Raw genomic sequence first — 21,205 nt, forward strand, 5'->3', positions numbered from 1 at the left:
TACGAGAAAGGAGGGTAATTTTCCTCCGGATTGGTAGGGACAAGGTATTCTGGGACCCCCCTCGGCCTAGCCGTCCTCAGCCGGCAGCTGGACATGCCAGGATGCCGCCCCAGCCCCGGATCCGTCCCTGGGCCTGCCGCGTGGCAGGAAGCCCTGGATGGGGTCCGGGGGGCCTGGCCAGGCCCCGGGTCGGGTGCCACGGCCCTGGGCCCGGTCCCCCGGCCTGCCGCACTGCCAAAGGACCAGGACGGGGGTTCCTTCAAGCCCGGGGAGCCTCCCCTCGCTCGGCTGAGTTCAGCAGCTCCGGCCAGGGCCCCCGAGGGCCCGGGGAGGGCGGCCTCCACCTCCCGGGCTCTGTCCTTAGTCCTGCTGCGTGGCAGGGTGCCCGGGACGTTGGTCCGGAGGGCCCGGGAAGGCGTCCCCTGCGTCTCCGTGCATCGGAGCCTAGGCTGGGTCCAGGGGCACGTCCGGGCCCCAGGTCGGGTGCCACGGCCCTGGGCCTCCGGTCCCCACCTTGCCGTTCCCTGGCGCCAGCTCCCTTTTTCGTCGGGGTGCAGAGTGGCACCGGCTGGCTTGACTCTCGTGCCCGGCCATCTGTTCTCCGGGATCCCCTCGGCCATCTGGTCTCCGGGATCCCCTCGGCCATCTGGTCTCCCGGATCCCCTCGGGCATCTGGTCTCCAGGATCGCCTCGGCCATCTGGTCTCCTGCAATGCTTTCCTATGGGGGCGACCAGATGGCCGAACTTCCCTGGAAGTCCCGATGAGGTGCCATTTGCCTCCCGGATCCCAGCGAGGGCTCCAGGAGCTCGGGTACTTTCGCGCTTTGGGTCCCCTCTGTCACTCGGGGTGCATGGATTCCAAGAAAGAGGGGTAGCCTTCCTCCGGATTACTAAGGACAAGGTATGCCCAGACACTTCTTGCAGTTCTCTGCCTGGGGGGACCAGATCAGATTTGCCTGGAAAACACCTACCTAGGCAGCCGGGGCTCCATTCTCCAGGAGGCCAACGGCATGGCAAAGTACCCGGGAAGGCTCCACGGGTCCCGGGCAGACCTCCCCCGGGCGTCCGGGGCACCCATCTCCAGGAGGCCAACGGCATTGCAAAGTACCCGGGAAGGGCTCCACGGGTCCCGGGCAGACCTCCCCCGGGCGTCCGGGGCACCCATCTCCAGGAGGCCAATGGCATTGCAAAGTACCCGGGAAGGGCTCCACGGGTCCCGGGCAGACCTCCCCCGGGCGTCCGGGGCACCCATCTCCAGGAGGCCAACGGCATTGCAAAGTACCCGGGAAGGGCTCCACGGGTCCCGGGCAGACCTCCCCCGGGCGTCCGGGGCACCCATCACCAGGAGGCCAACGGCATTGCAAAGTACCCGGGAAGGGCTCCATGGGTCCCCGGGCAGACCTACCCCGGGCGTCCGGGTCACCCATCTCCAAGAGGCCAACGGCATTGCAAAGTACCCGGGAAGGGCTCCACGGGTCCAGGGCAGACCTCCCCCGGGCGTCCGGGGCACCCATCTCCAGGAGGCCAACGGCATTGCAAAGTACCCGGGAAGGGCTCCACGGGTCCCGGGCAGACCTCCCCCGGGCGTCCGGGGCACCCATCTCCAGGAGGCCAACGGCATTGCAAAGTACCCGGGAAGGGCTCCACGGGTCCCGGGCAGACCTCCCCCGGGCGTCCGGGGCACCCATCTCCAGGAGGCCAACGGCATTGCAAAGTACCCGGGAAGGGCTCCACGGGTCCCGAGCAGACCTCCCGCGGGCGTCCGGGGCACCCATCTCCAGGAGGCCAACGGCATTGCAAAGTACCCGGGAAGGGCTCCACGGGTCCCGGGCAGACCTCCCCCGGGCGTCCGGGGCACCCATCTCCAGGAGGCCAACGGCATTGCAAAGTACCCGGGAAGGGCTCCACGGGTCCCGGGCAGACCTCCCCCGGGCGTCCGGGGCACCCATCTCCAGGAGGCCAACGGCATTGCAAAGTACCCGGGAAGGGCTCCACGGGTCCCGGGCAGACCTCCCCCGGGCGTCCGGGGCACCCATCTCCAGGAGGCCAACCGCATTGCAAAGTACCCGGGAAGGGCTCCACGGGTCCCGGGCAGACCTCCCCCGGGCGTCCGGGGCACCCATCTCCAGGAGGCCAACGGCATTGCAAAGTACCCGGGAAGGGCTCCACGGGTCCCGGGCAGACCTCCCCCGGGCGTCCGGGGCACCCATCTCCAGGAGGCCAACGGCACGGCAAAGTACCCAGGAAGGGCTCCACGGGTCCCGGGCAGACCTCCCCCGGGCGTACGTGGTCGTCCGACAGATTCGGGCGGATGTGCTTTTACGAACCGGATCGGAATCGGGCCAAATAATAATAATAATAATAATAATAATAATAATAATAATCCACATTTGTAAAGCGCACAATCACCCGTAAGGGTCGCTAGGGGCCGTCGGGAAGATTAAGCAAGCTATTGCCCAGAGTCACATGGTGCTGGACTAATCTGCCGCCGGTGCCGGGGATCGATCCGTGATCTCCAGATTTCAGAGTCAGCCGCCCTAGCCGCGGCGTCAGCTATTCCTCAGAGTCACATGGTGCTGGGCTTTTCTGCCGCCGGCGCCGGGGATCGAACCGTGATCTCCAGATTTCCGAGTCAGCCGCCCTAGCCGCGGCGTCAGCTATTCCTCAGAGTCACATGGTGCTGGGCTTTTCTGCCGCCGGCACCGGGGATAGAACCGTGATCTCCAGATTTCCGAGTCCGCCGCCCTAGCCGCGGCGTCAGCTATTCCTCAGAGTCACATGGTGCTGGGCTTTTCAGCCGCCGGCTCCGGGGATCGAACCGTGATCTCCAGATTTCCGAGTCAGCCGCCCTAGCCACGGCGTCAGCTATTCCTCAGAGTCACATGGTGCTGGGCTTTTCTGCCGCCGGCGCCGGGGATCGAACCGTGATCTCCAGATTTCCGAGTCAGCCGCCATAGCCGCGGCGTCAGCTATTTCTCAGAGTCACATGGTGCTGGGCTTTTCTGCCACCGGCGCCGGGGATCGAACCGTGATCTCCAGATTTCGGAGTCAGCCGCCCTAGCCGCGGCGTCAGCTATTCCTCAGAGTCACATGGTGCTGGGCTTTTCTGCAGCCGGCGCCGGGGATCGAACCGTGATTCCCAGACATTCGGTCGGATGTGCTATGTACCGGATCGGAATCGGCCCCAATGTGTTAGAACTTAGAACCATTAATGTTTTTTCCATGTGTTTTAGCAATAAATAACAATTCATCACCTATATGCAATTGATTCATCTAAACATTCTATCAGCTTCCCCTCAAAGGAAATATAGACATACACATTATACAGAAGAAAATACATCTATTTTCAACATTAAAGGAGCATCAAGTATTGGCTTGGAGACTGATTGAAAGTATGTCCTTGGCATTTTTAACTTTATGCTCTACAGACTAAACTAATAGGCTCAATAAATACATAGCATACTATTGAAGAAATAGCAGATGATGAAGTGCTACCGATTGTTAACCCGGGATAGTTGGAAAGCTTATATTCAGCTGTTTACATTCATACTATCTTTATATTTCATCAACAAGACAAAACAAAAATGACCTCAATAAATTGCAATAAATAAGAGATTTAGTTACTTGGCGTTAGAACTTAGAACCATTAATAGATATTTCAGGAGCTTTCAGAATAATAATTAATTCTACAACTATATCAAATGTATTCATCCAATCCTTCAAGCATCGTTTGATCCAAGGTGATAAACAGTCAAAAATGAGACACAAGAAACATTTATCTTTTTACAAACAATTAAACTTGGCCTGTACAGGGATCGAACCTGTGACCTTGGCGTTATTAGCACCACGCTCTAACCATCTGAGCTAACAGGCCATTTTGCACAAATTACTGGAAGTCCAGCATATGAAGAAGTGCTAATGATAGTTAACCCGGGAGATTTGGAAAGCTTAATTTCAGAGGTTTACCATGAAGTTATACTTATATAATATCAACATGAAGAAACTAATATGACTTTAAAAAATTACAATACAAAAGATATTTTCATATTTAGTGTTAGAACTTAGAACCATTAATGTTTCTTCCATGTGTTTTAGCAATAAATAACAACCATCTGAGCTAACAGGCCATTTTGCACAAATACCTGGAAGTCGAGCATATGAAGAAGTGCTAATGATAGTTAACCCGGGAGATTTGGAAAGCTTAATTTCAGAGGTTTACCATGAAGTTATAAATATATAATATCAACATGAAGAAACTAATATGACTTTAGAAAAATTACAATACAAAAGAGATTTTCATACTTAGTGTTAGAACTTAGAGCCATTAATGTTTTTTCCATGTGTTTTAGCAATAAATAACAATTCATCACCTATATGCAATTGATTCATTTAATCATTCTATCAGCTTCCCCTCAAAGGAAATATAGAGATACACATGATACAGAAGAAAATACATCTATTTTCAACATTACAGGAGCATCAAGAATTGGCTTGGAGACTGATTGAAAGTATGACCTTGGCATTTTTTACTTTATGCTCTAAAGACTAAACTAATAGGCTCACTAAATATATAGCATACTATTGAAGAAATAGCAGATGATGAAGTGCTACTGATTGTTAACCTGGGATAGTTGGAAAGCTTATATTCAGCTGTTTACATTCATACTATTTTTATATTTCATCAACAAGACAAAACAAAAATGACCTCAATAAATTGCAATAAATAAGAGATTTAGTTACTTGGCGTTAGAACTTAGAACCATTAATAGATATTTCAGGAGCTTTCAGAATAATAATTAATTCTACAACTATATCAAATGTATTCATCCAATCCTTCAAGCAGCGTTTGATCCAAGGTGATAAACAGTCAAAAATGAGACACAAGAAACATTTATCTTTTTACAAACAATTAAACTTGGCCTGTACAGGGATCGAACCTGTGACCTTGGCGTTATTAGCACCACGCTCTAACCATCTGAGCTAACAGGCCATTTTGCACGAATTACTGGAAGTCTAGCATATGAAGAAGTGCTAATGATAGTTGACCCGGGAGATTTGGAAAGCTTAATTTCAGAGGTTTACCATGAAGTTATAAATATATAATATCAACATGAAGAAACTTATATGACTTTAAAAAAATTACAATACAAAATAGATTTTCATACTTAGTGTTAGAATTTAGAACCATTAATGTTTTTTCCATGTGTTTTAGCAATAAATAACAATTCATCACCTATATGCAATTGATTCATTTAATCATTCTATCAGCTTCCCCTCAAAGGAAATATAGAGATACACATGATACAGAAGAAAATACATCTATTTTCAACATTAAAGGAGCATCAAGTATTGGCTTGGAGATGGATTGAAAGTATGTCCTTGGCATTTTTAACTTTATGCTCTGAAGACTAAACTAATAGGCTCATTAAATATATAGCATACTATTGAAGAAATAGCAGATGATGAAGTGCTACTGATTGTTAACCTGGGATAGTTGGAAAGCTTATATTCAGCTGTTTACATTCATACTATTTTTATATTTCATCAACAAGACAAAACAAAAATGACCTCAATAAATTGCAATAAATAAGAGATTTAGTTACTTGGTGTTAGAACTTAGAACCATTAAGAGATATTCCAGGAGCTTTCAGAATAATAATTAATTCTACAACTATATCAAATGTATTCCTCCAATCCTTCAAGCATCTTTTGATCCAAGGTGATAAACAGTCAAAAATGAGACACAAGAAAAATTAATCTTTTTTCAAACAATTAAACTTGGCCTGTACAGGGATCGAACCTGTGACCTTGGCGTTATTAGCACCACGCTCTAACCATCTGAGCTAACAGGCCGGTCTGCACAAATTCCTGGAAGTCCAGCATATGAAGAAGTGCTAATGATAGTTAACCCGGGAGATTTGGAAAGCTTAATTTCAGAGGTGTACCATGAAGTTATAAATATAGATTATCAACATTAAGAAACTAATATGACTTTCGAAAAATTACAATACAAAAGAGATTTTCATACTTAGTGTTAGAAATTAGAACCATTAATGTTTTTTCCATGTGTTTTAGCAATAAATAACAATTCATCACCTATATGCAATTGATTCATCTAAACATTCTATCAGCTTCCCCTCAAAGGAAATATAGACATACACATTATACAGAAGAAAATACATCTATTTTCAACATTAAAGGAGCATCAAGTATTGGCTTGGAGACTGATTGAAAGTATGTCCTTGGCATTTTTAACTTCATGCTCTACAGACTAAACTAATAGGCTCAATAAATACATAGCATACTATTGAAGAAATAGCAGATGATGAAGTGCTACCGATTGTTAACCCGGGATAGTTGGAAAGCTTATATTCAGCTGTTTACATTCATACTATCTTTATATTTCATCAACAAGACAAAACAAAAATGACCTCAATAAATTGCAATAAATAAGAGATTTAGTTACTTGGCGTTAGAACTTAGAACCATTAATAGATATTTCAGGAGCTTTCAGAATAATAATTAATTCTACAACTATATCAAATGTATTCATCCAATCCTTCAAGCAGCATTTGATCCAAGGTGATAAACAGTCAAAAATGAGACACAAGAAACATTTATCTTTTTACTAACAATTAAACTTGGCCTGTACAGGGATCGAACCTGTGACCTTGGCGTTATTAGCACCACGCTCTAAACATCTGACCTAACAGGCCATTTTGCACAAAGTTCTGGAAGTCCAGCATATGAAGAAGTGCTAATGATAGTTAACCCTGGAGATTTGGAAAGCTTAACTTCAGAGGTTTACCATGAAGTTATAAATATATAATATCAACATGAAGAAACTTATATGACTTTAAAAAAAATTACAATACAAAAGAGATTTTCATACTTAGTGTTAGAACTTAGAACCATTAATGTTTTTTCCATGTGTTTTAGCAATAAATAACAATTCATCACCTATATGCAATTGATTCATTTAATCATTCTATCAGCTTCCCCTCAAAGGAAATATAGAGATACACATGATACAGAAGAAAATACATCTATTTTCAACATTAAAGGAGCATCAAGTATTGGCTTGGAGACGGATTGAAAGTATGTCCTTGGCATTTTTAACTTTATGCTCTGAAGACTAAACTAATAGGCTCACTAAATATATAGCATACTATTGAAGAAATAGCAGATGATGAAGTGCTACTGATTGTTAAACCGGGATAGTTGGAAAGCTTATATTCAGCTGTTTACATTCATACTATTTTTATATTTCATCAACAAGACAAAACAAAAATGACCTCAATAAATTGCAATAAATAAGAGATTTAGTTACTTGGTGTTAGAACTTAGAACCATTAATAGATATTCCAGGAGCTTTCAGAATAATAATTAATTCTACAACTATATCAAATGTATTCATCCAATCCTTCAAGCATCGTTTGATCCAAGGTGATAAACAGTCAAAAATGAGACACAAGAAAAATTAATCTTTTTTCAAACAATTAAACTTGGCCTGTACAGGGATCGAACCTGTGACCTTGGCGTTATTAGCACCACGCTCTAACCATCTGAGCTACCAGGCCGGTCTGCACAAATTCCTGGAAGTCCAGCATATGAAGAAGTGCTAATGATAGTTAACCCGGGAGATTTGGAAAGCTTAATTTCGGAGGTTTACCATGAAGTTATAAATATATAATATCAACATGAAGAAACTAATATGACTTTAGAAAAATTACAATACAAAAGAGATTTTCATACTTAGTGTTAGAACTTAGAGCCATTAATGTTTTTTCCATGTGTTTTAGCAATAAATAACAATTCATCACCTATATGCAATTGATTCATCTAATCATTGTGTCAGCTTCCCCTCGAAGGAAATATAGACATACAAATGATACTGAAGAAAATACATCTATTTTCAACATTAAAGGAGCATCAAGTATTGGCTTAGAGACTGATTGAAAGTATGTTCTTGGCATTGTTAACTTTATGCTCTAAAGACTAAACTAATAGGCTCAATAAAAATATAGCATACTATTGAAGAAATAGCAGATGATGAAGTGCTACCGATTGTTAACCCGGGATAGTTGGAAAGCTTATATTCAGCTGTTTACATTCATACTATCTTTATATTTCATCAACAAGACAAAACAAAAATTACCTCAATAAATTTCAATACATAAGAGATTTAGTTACTTGCCGTTAGAACTTAGAACCATTAATAGATATTCCAGGAGCTTTCAGAATAATAATTAATTCTACAACTATATCAAATGCATTCATCCAATCCTTCAAGCAGCGTTTGATCCAAGGTGATAAACAGTCAAAAATGAGACACAAGAACAATTAATCTTTTTTCAAACAATTAAACTTGGCCTTTACAGGGATCGAACCGGTGACCTTGGCGTTATTAGCACCACGCTCTAACCATCTGAGCTAACAGGCCATTTTGCACAAGTTCCTGGAAGTCCAGCATATGAAGAAGTGCTAATGATAGTTAACCCGGGAGATTTGGAAAGCTTAATTTCGGAGGTTTACCATGAAGTTATAAATATATATTATCAACATGAAGAAACTAATATGACTTTAGAAAAATTACAATACAAAAGAGATTTTCATACTTAGTGTTAGAACTTAGAGCCATTAATGTTTTTTCCATGTGTTTTAGCAATAAATAACAATTCATCACCTATATGCAATTGATTCATCTAATCATTCTATCAGCTTCCCCTCAAAGGAAATATAGAGATACACATGATACAGAAGAAAATACATCTATTTTCAACATTAAAGGAGCATCAAGAATTGGCTTAGAGACTGATTGAAAGTATGTTCTTGGCATTGTTAACTTTATGCTCTAAAGACTAAACTAATAGGCTCAATAAATATATAGCATACTATTGAAGAAATAGCAGATGATGAAGTGCTACCGATTGTTAACCCGGGATAGTTGGAAAGCTAATATTCAGCTGTTTACATTCATACTATCTTTATATTTCATCAACAAGACAAAACAAAAATGACCTCAATAAATTTCAATAAATAAGAGATTTAGTTACTTGCCGTTAGAACTTAGAACCATTAATAGATATTCCAGGAGCTTTCAGAATAATAATTAATTCTACAACTATATCAAATGCATTCATCCAATCCTTCAAGCAGCGTTTGATCCAAGGTGATAAACAGTCAAAAATGAGACACAAGAACAATTAATCATTTTTCAAACAATTAAACTTGGCCTTTACAGGGATCGAACCGGTGACCTTGGCGTTATTAGCACCACGCTCTAACCATCTGAGCTAACAGGCCATTTTGCACAAGTTCCTGGAAGTCCAGCATATGAAGAAGTGCTAATGATAGTTAACCCGGGAGATTTGGAAAGCTTAATTTCGGAGGTTTACCATGAAGTTATAAATATATATATTATCAACATGAAGAAACTAATATGACTTTAGAAAAATTACAATACAAAAGAGATTTTCATACTTAGTGTTAGAACTTAGAGCCATTAATGTTTTTTCCATGTGTTTTAGCAATAAATAACAATTCATCACCTATATGCAATTGATTAATCTAATCATTCTATCAGCTTCCCCTCAAAGGAAATATAGAGATACACATGATACAGAAGAAAATACATCTATTTTCAACATTAAAGGAGCATCAAGTATTGGCTTAGAGACTGATTGAAAGTATGTTCTTGGCATTGTTAACTTTATGCTCTAAAGACTAAACTAATAGGCTCAATAAATATATAGCATACTATTGAAGAAATAGCAGATGATGAAGTGCTACCGATTGTTAACCCGGGATAGTTGGAAAGCTAATATTCAGCTGTTTACATTCATACTATCTTTATATTTCATCAACAAGACAAAACAAAAATGACCTCAATAAATTTCAATAAATAAGAGATTTAGTTACTTGGCGTTAGAACTTAGAACCATTAATAGATATTCCAGGAGCTTTCAGAATAATAATTAATTCTACAACTATATCAAATGCATTCATCCAATCCTTCAAGCAGCGTTTGATCCAAGGTGATAAACAGTCAAAAATGAGACACAAGAAACATTTATCTTTTTACAAACAATTAAACTTGGCCTGTACAGGGATCGAACCTGTGACCTTGGCGTTATTAGCACCACGCTCTAACCATCTGAGCTAACAGGCCATTTTGCACAAATTACTGGAAGTCCAGCATATGAAGAAGTGCTAATGATAGTTAACCCGGGAGATTTGGAAAGCTTAATTTCAGAGGTTTACCATGAAGTTATACTTATATAATATCAACATGAAGAAACTAATATGACTTTAAAAAATTACAATACAAAAGATATTTTCATATTTAGTGTTAGAACTTAGAACCATTAATGTTTCTTCCATGTGTTTTAGCAATAAATAACAACCATCTGAGCTAACAGGCCATTTTGCACAAATACCTGGAAGTCGAGCATATGAAGAAGTGCTAATGATAGTTAACCCGGGAGATTTGGAAAGCTTAATTTCAGAGGTTTACCATGAAGTTATAAATATATAATATCAACATGAAGAAACTAATATGACTTTAGAAAAATTACAATACAAAAGAGATTTTCATACTTAGTGTTAGAACTTAGAGCCATTAATGTTTTTTCCATGTGTTTTAGCAATAAATAACAATTCATCACCTATATGCAATTGATTCATTTAATCATTCTATCAGCTTCCCCTCAAAGGAAATATAGAGATACACATGATACAGAAGAAAATACATCTATTTTCAACATTACAGGAGCATCAAGTATTGGCTCGGAGACTGATTGAAAGTATGTCCTTGGCATTTTTAACTTTATGCTCTAAAGACTAAACTAATAGGATCACTAAATATATAGCATACTATTGAAGAAATAGCAGATGATGAAGTGCTACTGATTGTTAACCTGGGATAGTTGGAAAGCTTATATTCAGCTGTTTACATTCATACTATTTTTATATTTCATCAACAAGACAAAACAAAAATGACCTCAATAAATTGCAATAAATAAGAGATTTAGTTACTTGGCGTTAGAACTTAGAACCATTAATAGATATTTCAGGAGCTTTCAGAATAATAATTAATTCTACAACTATATCAAATGTATTCATCCAATCCTTCAAGCAGCGTTTGATCCAAGGTGATAAACAGTCAAAAATGAGACACAAGAAACATTTATCTTTTTACAAACAATTAAACTTGGCCTGTACAGGGATCGAACTTGTGACCTTGGCGTTATTAGCACCACGCTCTAACCATCTGAGCTAACAGGCCATTTTGCACAAATTACTGGAAGTCCAGCATATGAAGAAGTGCTAATGATAGTTAACCCGGGAGATTTGGAAAGCTTAATTTCAGAGGTTTACCATGACGTTATAAATATATAATATCAACATGAAGAAACTTATATGACTTTAAAAAAATTACAATACAAAATAGATTTTCATACTTAGTGTTAGAATTTAGAACCATTAATGTTTTTTCCATGTGTTTTAGCAATAAATAACAATTCATCACCTATATGCAATTGATTCATTTAATCATTCTATCAGCTTCCCCTCAAAGGAAATATAGAGATACACATGATACAGAAGAAAATACATCTATTTTCAACATTAAAGGAGCATCAAGTATTGGCTTGGAGACGGATTGAAAGTATGTCCTTGGCATTTTTAACTTTATGCTCTGAAGACTAAACTAATAGGCTCACTAAATATATAGCATACTATTGAAGAAATAGCAGATGATGAAGTGCTACTGATTGTTAACCTGGGATAGTTGGAAAGCTTATATTCAGCTGTTTACATTCATACTATTTTTATATTTCATCAACAAGACAAAACAAAAATGACCTCAATAAATTGCAATAAATACGAGATTTAGTTACTTGGTGTTAGAACTTAGAACCATTAATAGATATTCCAGGAGCTTTCAGAATAATAATTAATTCTACAACTATATCAAATGTATTCCTCCAATCCTTCAAGCATCTTTTGATCCAAGGTGATAAACAGTCAAAAATGAGACACAAGAAAAATTTATCTTTTTTCAAACAATTAAACTTAGCCTGTACAGGGATCGAACCTGTGACCTTGGCGTTATTAGCACCACGCTCTAACCATCTGAGCTAACAGGCCGGTCTGCACAAATTCCTGGAAGTCCAGCATATGAAGAAGTGCTAATGATAGTTAACCCGGGAGATTTGGAAATCTTAATTTCGGAGGTTTACCATGAAGTTATAAATATATAATATCAACATGAAGAAACTAATATGACTTTAGAAAAATTACAATACAAAAGAGATTTTCATACTTAGTGTTAGAACTTAGAGCCATTAATGTTTTTTCCATGTGTTTTAGCAATAAATAACAATTCATCACCTATATACAATTGATTCATCTAATCATTGTGTCAGCTTCCCCTCGAAGGTAATATAGACATACAAATGATACTGAAGAAAATACATCTATTTTCAACATTAAAGGAGCATCAAGTATTGGCTTAGAGACTGATTGAAAGTATGTTCTTGGCATTGTTAACTTTATGCTCTAAAGACTAAACTAATAGGCTCAATAAATATATAGCATACTATTGAAGAAATAGCAGATGATGAAGTGCTACCGATTGTTAACCCGGGATAGTTGGAAAGCTTATATTCAGCTGTTTACATTCATACTATCTTTATATTTCATCAACAAGACAAAACAAAAATGACCTCAATAAATTGCAATAAATAAGAGATTTAGTTACTTGGCGTTAGAACTTAGAACCATTAATAGATATTCCAGGAGCTTTCAGAATAATAATTAATTCTACAACTATATCAAATGCATTCATCCAATCCTTCAAGCAGCGTTTGATCCAAGGTGATAAACAGTCAAAAATGAGACACAAGAAAAATTATTCTTTTTTCAAACAATTAAACTTGGCCTGTACAGGGATTGAACCTGTGACATTGGCATTATTAGCACCATGCTCTAACCATCTGAGCTAACAGGCCATTTTGCACAAGTTACTGGAAGTCCAGCATATGAAGAAGTGCTAATGATAGTTAACCCGGGAGATTTGGAAAGCTTAATTTCGGAGGTGTACCATGAAGTTATAAATATAAATTATCAACATGAAGAAACTGATATGACTTTCAAAAAATTACAATACAAAAGAGATTTTCATACTTAGTGTTAGAACTTAGAACCATTAATGTTTTTTCCATGTGTTTTAGCAATAAATAACAATTCATCACCTATATGCAATTGATTCATCTAATCATTCTATCAGCTTCCCCTCAAAGGAAATATAGACATACACATTATACACAAGAAAATACATCTATTTTCAACATTAAAGGAGCATCACTTATTGGCTTGGAGACTGATTGAAAGTATGTCCTTGGCATTTTTAACTTTATGCTCTAAAGACTAAACTAATAGGCTCACTAAATATATAGCATACTATTGAAGAAATAGCAGATGATGAAGTGCTACTGATTGTTAACCCGGGATAGTTGGAAATCTTATATTCAGCTGTTTACATTCATACTATCTTTATATTTCATCAACAAGACAAAACAAAAATGACCTCAATAAATTGCAATAAATAAGAGATTTAGTTACTTGGCGTTAGAACTTAGAACCAATTATAGATATTCCAGGAGCTTTCAGAATAATAATTAATTCTACAACTATATCAAATGTATTCATCCAATCCTTCAAGCAGCGTTTGATCCAAGGTGATAAACAGTCAAAAATGAGACACAAGAAACATTTATCTTTTTACAAACAATTAAACTTGGCCTGTACAGGGATCGAACCTGTGACCTTGGCGTTATTAGCACCACGCTCTAACCATCTGAGCTAACAGGCCATTTTGCACAAATCACTGGAAGTCCAGCATATGAAGAAGTGCTAATGATAGTTAACCCGGGAGATTTGGAAAGCTTAATTTCAGAGGTTTACCATGAAGTTATAAATATATAATATCAACATGAAGAAACTTATATGACTTTAAAAAAATTACAATACAAAATAGATTTTCATACTTAGTGTTAGAATTTAGAACCATTAATGTTTTTTCCATGTGTTTTAGCAATAAATAACAATTCATCACCTATATGCAATTGATTCATTTAATCATTCTATCAGCTTCCCCTCAAAGGAAATATAGAGATACACATGATACAGAAGAAAATACATCTATTTTCAACATTACAGGAGCATCAAGTATTGGCTCGGAGACTGATTGAAAGTATGTCCTTGGCATTTTTAACTTTATGCTCTAAAGACTAAACTAATAGGCTCACTAAATATATAGCATACTATTGAAGAAATAGCAGATGATGAAGTGCTACTGATTGTTAACCTGGGATAGTTGGAAAGCTTATATTCAGCTGTTTACATTCATACTATTTTTATATTTCATCAACAAGACAAAACAAAAATGACCTCAATAAATTGCAATAAATAAGAGATTTAGTTACTTGGCGTTAGAACTTAGAACCATTAATAGATATTTCAGGAGCTTTCAGAATAATAATTAATTCTACAACTATATCAAATGTATTCATCCAATCCTTCAAGCAGCGTTTGATCCAAGGTGATAAACAGTCAAAAATGAGACTCAAGAAACATTTATCTTTTTACAAACAATTAAACTTGGCCTGTACAGGGATCGAACCTGTGACCTTGGCGTTATTAGCACCACGCTCTAACCATCTGAGCTAACAGGCCATTTTCCACAAATTACTGGAAGTCCAGCATATGAAGAAGTGCTAATGATAGTTAACCCGGGAGATTTGGAAAGCTTAATTTCAGAGGTTTACCATGACGTTATAAATATATAATATCAACATGAAGAAACTTATATGACTTTAAAAAAATTACAATACAAAATAGATTTTCATACTTAGTGTTAGAATTTAGAACCATTAATGTTTTTTCCATGTGTTTTAGCAATAAATAACAATTCATCACCTATATGCAATTGATTCATTTAATCATTCTATCAGCTTCCCCTCAAAGGAAATATAGAGATACACATGATACAGAAGAAAATACATCTATTTTCAACATTAAAGGAGCATCAAGTATTGGCTTGGAGACGGATTGAAAGTATGTCCTTGGCATTTTTAACTTTATGCTCTGAAGACTAAACTAATAGGCTCACTAAATATATAGCATACTATTGAAGAAATAGCAGATGATGAAGTGCTACTGATTGTTAACCTGGGATAGTTGGAAAGCTTATATTCAGCTGTTTACATTCATACTATTTTTATATTTCATCAACAAGACAAAACAAAAATGACCTCAATAAATTGCAATAAATAAGAGATTTAGTTACTTGGTGTTAGAACTTAGAACCATTAATAGATATTCCAGGAGCTTTCAGAATAATAATTAATTCTACAACTATATCAAATGTATTCCTCCAATCCTTCAAGCATCTTTTGATCCAAGGTGATAAACAGTCAAAAATGAGACACAAGAAAAATTTATCTTTTTTCAAACAATTAAACTTGGCCTGTACAGGGATCGAACCTGTGACCTTGGCGTTATTAGCACCACGCTCTAACCATCTGAGCTAACAGGCCGGTCTGCACAAATTCCTGGAAGTCCAGCATATGAAGAAGTGCTAATGATAGTTAACCCGGGAGATTTGGAAATCTTAATTTCGGAGGTTTACCATGAAGTTATAAATATATAATATCAACATGAAGAAACTAATATGACTTTAGAAAAATTACAATACAAAAGAGATTTTCATACTTAGTGTTAGAACTTAGAGCCATTAATGTTTTTTCCATGTGTTTTAGCAATAAATAACAATTCATCACCTATATACAATTGATTCATCTAATCATTGTGTCAGCTTCCCCTCGAAGGTAATATAGACATACAAATGATACTGAAGAAAATACATCTATTTTCAACATTAAAGGAGCATCAAGTATTGGCTTAGAGACTGATTGAAAGTATGTTCTTGGCATTGTTAACTTTATGCTCTAAAGACTAAACTAATAGGCTCAATAAATATATAGCATACTATTGAAGAAATAGCAGATGATGAAGTGCTACCGATTGTTAACCCGGGATAGTTGGAAAGCTTATATTCAGCTGTTTACATTCATACTATCTTTATATTTCATCAACAAGACAAAACAAAAATGACCTCAATAAATTGCAATAAATAAGAGATTTAGTTACTTGGCGTTAGAACTTAGAACCATTAATAGATATTCCAGGAGCTTTCAGAATAATAATTAATTCTACAACTATATCAAATGCATTCATCCAATCCTTCAAGCAGCGTTTGATCCAAGGTGATAAACAGTCAAAAATGAGACACAAGAAAAATTATTCTTTTTTCAAACAATTAAACTTGGCCTGTACAGGGATCGAACCTGTGACATTGGCATTATTAGCACCATGCTCTAACCATCTGAGCTAACAGGCCATTTTGCACAAATTACTGGAAGTCCAGCATATGAAGAAGTGCTAATGATAGTTAACCCGGGAGATTTGGAAAGCTTAATTTCGGAGGTGTACCATGAAGTTATAAATATAAATTATCAACATGAAGAAACTAATATGACTTTCGAAAAATTACAATACAAAAGAGATTTTCATACTTAGTGTTAGAACTTAGAACCATTAATGTTTTTTCCATGTGTTTTAGCAATAAATAACAATTCATCACCTATATGCAATTGATTCATCTAATCATTCTATCAGCTTCCCCTCAAAGGAAATATAGACATACACATTATACACAAGAAAATACATCTATTTTCAACATTAAAGGAGCATCACTTATTGGCTTGGAGACTGATTGAAAGTATGTCCTTGGCATTTTTAACTTTATGCTCTAAAGACTAAACTAATAGGCTCACTAAATATATAGCATACTATTGAAGAAATAGCAGATGATGAAGTGCTACTGATTGTTAACCCGGGATAGTTGGAAATCTTATATTCAGCTGTTTACATTCATACTATCTTTATATTTCATCAACAAGACAAAACAAAAATGACCTCAATAAATTGCAATAAATAAGAGATTTAGTTACTTGGCGTTAGAACTTAGAACCAATTATAGATATTCCAGGAGCTTTCAGAATGATAATTAATTCTACAACTATATCAAATGTATTCATCCAATCCTTCAAGTAGCTTTTGATCCAAGGTGATAAACAGTCAAAAATGAGACACAAGAAAAATGTATCTTTTTACAAACAATTAAACTTGGCCTGTACAGGGATCGGACCTGTGACCTTGGCGTTATTAGCACCACGCTCTAACCATCTGAGCTAACAGGCCATTTTGCACAAATTCCTGGAAGTCCAGCATATGAAGAAGTGCTAATGATAGTTAACCCGGGAGATTTGGAAAGCTTAATTTCAGAGGTGTACCATGAAGTTATAAATATAAATTATCAACATGAAGAAACTAATATGACTTTAGAAAAATTACAATACAAAAGAGATTTTCATACTTAGTTTTAGAACTTAGAACCATTAATGTGTTTTTCCATGTGTTTTAGCAATAAATAACAATTCATCACCTATATGCAATTGATTCATTTAATGATTCTATCAGCTTCCCCTCAAAGGAAATATAGAGATACACATGATACAGAAGAAAATACATCTATTTTCAACATTAAAGGAGCATCAAGTATTGGCTTGGAGACGGATTGAAAGTATGTCCTTGGCATTTTTAACTTTATGCTCTGAAGACTAAACTAATAGGCTCACTAAATATATAGAATACTATTGAAGAAATAGCAGATGATGAAGTGCTACTGATTGTTAACCCGGGATAGTTGGAAAGCTTATATTCAGCTGTTTACATCCATACTATTTTTATATTTCATCAACAAGACAAAACAAAAATGACCTCAATAAATTTCAATAAATAAGAGATTTAGTTACTTGGCGTTAGAACTTAGAACCATTAATAGATATTCCAGGAGCTTTCAGAATAATAATTAATTCTACAACTATATCAAATGCATTCATCCAATCCTTCAAGCAGCGTTTGATCCAAGGTGATAAACAGTCAAAAATGAGACACAAGAACAATTAATCTTTTTTCAAACAATTAAACTTGGCCTTTACAGGGATCGAACCGGTGACCTTGGCGTTATTAGCACCACGCTCTAACCATCTGAGCTAACAGGCCATTTTGCACAAGTTCCTGGAAGTCCAGCATATGAAGAAGTGCTAATGATAGTTAACCCGGGAGATTTGGAAAGCTTAATTTCGGAGGTTTACCATGAAGTTATAAATATATATTATCAACATGAAGAAACTAATATGACTTTAGAAAAATTACAATACAAAAGAGATTTTCATACTTAAGTGTTAGAACTTAGAGCCATTAATGTTTTTTCCATGTGTTTTAGCAATAAATAACAATTCATCACCTATATGCAATTGATTCATCTAATCATTCTATCAGCTTCCCCTCAAAGGAAATATAGAGATACACATGATACAGAAGAAAATACATCTATTTTCAACATTAAAGGAGCATCAAGTATTGGCTTAGAGACTGATTGAAAGTATGTTCTTGGCATTGTTAACTTTATGCTCTAAAGACTAAACTAATAGGCTCAATAAATATATAGCATACTATTGAAGAAATAGCAGATGATGAAGTGCTACCGATTGTTAACCCGGGATAGTTGGAAAGCTAATATTCAGCTGTTTACATTCATACTATCTTTATATTTCATCAACAAGACAAAACAAAACAAAAATGACCTCAATAAATTTCAATAAATAAGAGATTTAGTTACTTGGCGTTAGAACTTAGAACCATTAATAGATATTCCAGGAGCTTTCAGAATAATAATTAATTCTACAACTATATCAAATGCATTCATCCAATCCTTCAAGCAGCGTTTGATCCAAGGTGATAAACAGTCAAAAATGAGACACAAGAAACATTTATCTTTTTACAAACAATTAAACTTGGCCTGTACAGGGATCGAACCTGTGACCTTGGCGTTATTAGCACCACGCTCTAACCATCTGAGCTAACAGGCCATTTTGCACAAATTACTGGAAGTCCAGCATATGAAGAAGTGCTAATGATAGTTAACCCGGGAGATTTGGAAAGCTTAATTTCAGAGGTTTACCATGAAGTTATACTTATATAATATCAACATGAAGAAACTAATATGACTTTAAAAAATTACAATACAAAAGATATTTTCATATTTAGTGTTAGAACTTAGAACCATTAATGTTTCTTCCATGTGTTTTAGCAATAAATAACAACCATCTGAGCTAACAGGCCATTTTGCACAAATACCTGGAAGTCGAGCATATGAAGAAGTGCTAATGATAGTTAACCCGGGAGATTTGGAAAGCTTAATTTCAGAGGTTTACCATGAAGTTATAAATATATAATATCAACATGAAGAAACTAATATGACTTTAGAAAAATTACAATACAAAAGAGATTTTCATACTTAGTGTTAGAACTTAGAGCCATTAATGTTTTTTCCATGTGTTTTAGCAATAAATAACAATTCATCACCTATATGCAATTGATTCATTTAATCATTCTATCAGCTTCCCCTCAAAGGAAATATAGAGATACACATGATACAGAAGAAAATACATCTATTTTCAACATTACAGGAGCATCAAGTATTGGCTCGGAGACTGATTGAAAGTATGTCCTTGGCATTTTTAACTTTATGCTCTAAAGACTAAACTAATAGGCTCACTAAATATATAGCATACTATTGAAGAAATAGCAGATGATGAAGTGCTACTGATTGTTAACCTGGGATAGTTGGAAAGCTTATATTCAGCTGTTTACATTCATACTATTTTTATATTTCATCAACAAGACAAAACAAAAATGACCTCAATAAATTGCAATAAATAAGAGATTTAGTTACTTGGCGTTAGAACTTAGAACCATTAATAGATATTTCAGGAGCTTTCAGAATAATAATTAATTCTACAACTATATCAAATGTATTCATCCAATCCTTCAAGCAGCGTTTGATCCAAGGTGATAAACAGTCAAAAATGAGACACAAGAAACATTTATCTTTTTACAAACAATTAAACTTGGCCTGTACAGGGATCGAACCTGTGACCTTGGCGTTATTAGCACCATGCTCTAACCATCTGAGCTAACAGGCCATTTTGCACAAATTACTGGAAGTCCAGCATATGAAGAAGTGCTAATGATAGTTAACCCGGGAGATTTGGAAAGCTTAATTTCAGAGGTTTACCATGAAGTTATAAATATATAATATCAACATGAAGAAACTTATATGACTTTAAAAAAATTACAATACAAAATAGATTTTCATACTTAGTGTTAGAATTTAGAACCATTAATGTTTTTTCCATGTGTTTTAGCAATAAATAACAATTCATCACCTATATGCAATTGATTCATTTAATCATTCTATCAGCTTCCCCTCAAAGGAAATATAGAGATACACATGATACAGAAGAAAATACATCTATTTTCAACATTAAAGGAGCATCAAGTATTGGCTTGGAGACGGATTGAAAGTATGTCCTTGGCATTTTTAACTTTATGCTCTAAAGACTAAACTAATAGGCTCACTAAATATATAGCATACTATTGAAGAAATAGCAGATGATGAAGTGCTACTGATTGTTAACCTGGGATAGTTGGAAAGCTTATATTCAGCTGTTTACATTCATACTATTTTTATATTTCATCAACAAGACAAAACAAAAATGACCTCAATAAATTGCCATAAATAAGAGATTTAGTTACTTGGCGTTAGAACTTAGAACCAATAATAGATATTTCAGGAGCTTTCAGAATAATAATTAATTCTACAACTATATCAAATGTATTCATCCAATCCTTCAAGCAGCGTTTGATCCAAGGTGATAAACAGTCAAAAATGAGACACAAGAAACATTTATCTTTTTACAAACAATTAAACTTGGCCTGTACAGGGATCGAACCTGTGACCTTGGCGTTATTAGCACCACGCTCTAACCATCTGAGCTAACAGGCCATTTTGCACAAATTACTGGAAGTCCAGCATATGAAGAAGTGCTAATGATAGTTAACCCGGGAGATTTGGAAAGCTTAATTTCAGAGGTTTACCATGAAGTTATAAATATATAATATCAACATGAAGAAACTTATATGACTTTAAAAAAATTACAATACAAAATAG

At 37.1% G+C, this 21,205-nt stretch overlaps 10 non-coding genes across 10 annotated transcripts; all 10 read right to left on the minus strand.

Annotated features, from left to right (window-relative positions):
• Positions 1–3,800: 3,800 nt before the first annotated feature.
• On the minus strand, positions 3,801–3,874 carry TRNAI-AAU (transfer RNA isoleucine (anticodon AAU)). The gene has a single exon. It is a non-coding gene; the product is annotated as a tRNA-Ile (tRNA).
• A 1,042-nt stretch (positions 3,875–4,916) lies between these two features.
• Positions 4,917–4,990, minus strand: TRNAI-AAU (transfer RNA isoleucine (anticodon AAU)). The gene has a single exon. It is a non-coding gene; the product is annotated as a tRNA-Ile (tRNA).
• A 789-nt stretch (positions 4,991–5,779) lies between these two features.
• Positions 5,780–5,853, minus strand: TRNAI-AAU (transfer RNA isoleucine (anticodon AAU)). The gene has a single exon. It is a non-coding gene; the product is annotated as a tRNA-Ile (tRNA).
• Positions 5,854–10,097: 4,244 nt separating this feature from the next.
• Positions 10,098–10,171, minus strand: TRNAI-AAU (transfer RNA isoleucine (anticodon AAU)). Its single transcript has one exon. It is a non-coding gene; the product is annotated as a tRNA-Ile (tRNA).
• Positions 10,172–13,802: 3,631 nt separating this feature from the next.
• On the minus strand, positions 13,803–13,876 carry TRNAI-AAU (transfer RNA isoleucine (anticodon AAU)). Its single transcript has one exon. It is a non-coding gene; the product is annotated as a tRNA-Ile (tRNA).
• A 789-nt stretch (positions 13,877–14,665) lies between these two features.
• Positions 14,666–14,739, minus strand: TRNAI-AAU (transfer RNA isoleucine (anticodon AAU)). The gene has a single exon. It is a non-coding gene; the product is annotated as a tRNA-Ile (tRNA).
• A 789-nt stretch (positions 14,740–15,528) lies between these two features.
• TRNAI-AAU (transfer RNA isoleucine (anticodon AAU)) lies at positions 15,529–15,602 on the minus strand. The gene has a single exon. It is a non-coding gene; the product is annotated as a tRNA-Ile (tRNA).
• Positions 15,603–18,987: 3,385 nt separating this feature from the next.
• TRNAI-AAU (transfer RNA isoleucine (anticodon AAU)) lies at positions 18,988–19,061 on the minus strand. The gene has a single exon. It is a non-coding gene; the product is annotated as a tRNA-Ile (tRNA).
• Positions 19,062–20,103: 1,042 nt separating this feature from the next.
• Positions 20,104–20,177, minus strand: TRNAI-AAU (transfer RNA isoleucine (anticodon AAU)). Its single transcript has one exon. It is a non-coding gene; the product is annotated as a tRNA-Ile (tRNA).
• Positions 20,178–20,966: 789 nt separating this feature from the next.
• TRNAI-AAU (transfer RNA isoleucine (anticodon AAU)) lies at positions 20,967–21,040 on the minus strand. The gene has a single exon. It is a non-coding gene; the product is annotated as a tRNA-Ile (tRNA).
• Between the last annotated feature and the right edge of the window lie 165 nt (positions 21,041–21,205).

The sequence above is a fragment of the Lissotriton vulgaris genome, chromosome 4_1, assembly GCF_964263255.1.
Source record: "Lissotriton vulgaris chromosome 4_1, aLisVul1.2, whole genome shotgun sequence".
Lineage (NCBI taxonomy): Eukaryota > Metazoa > Chordata > Amphibia > Caudata > Salamandridae > Lissotriton > Lissotriton vulgaris.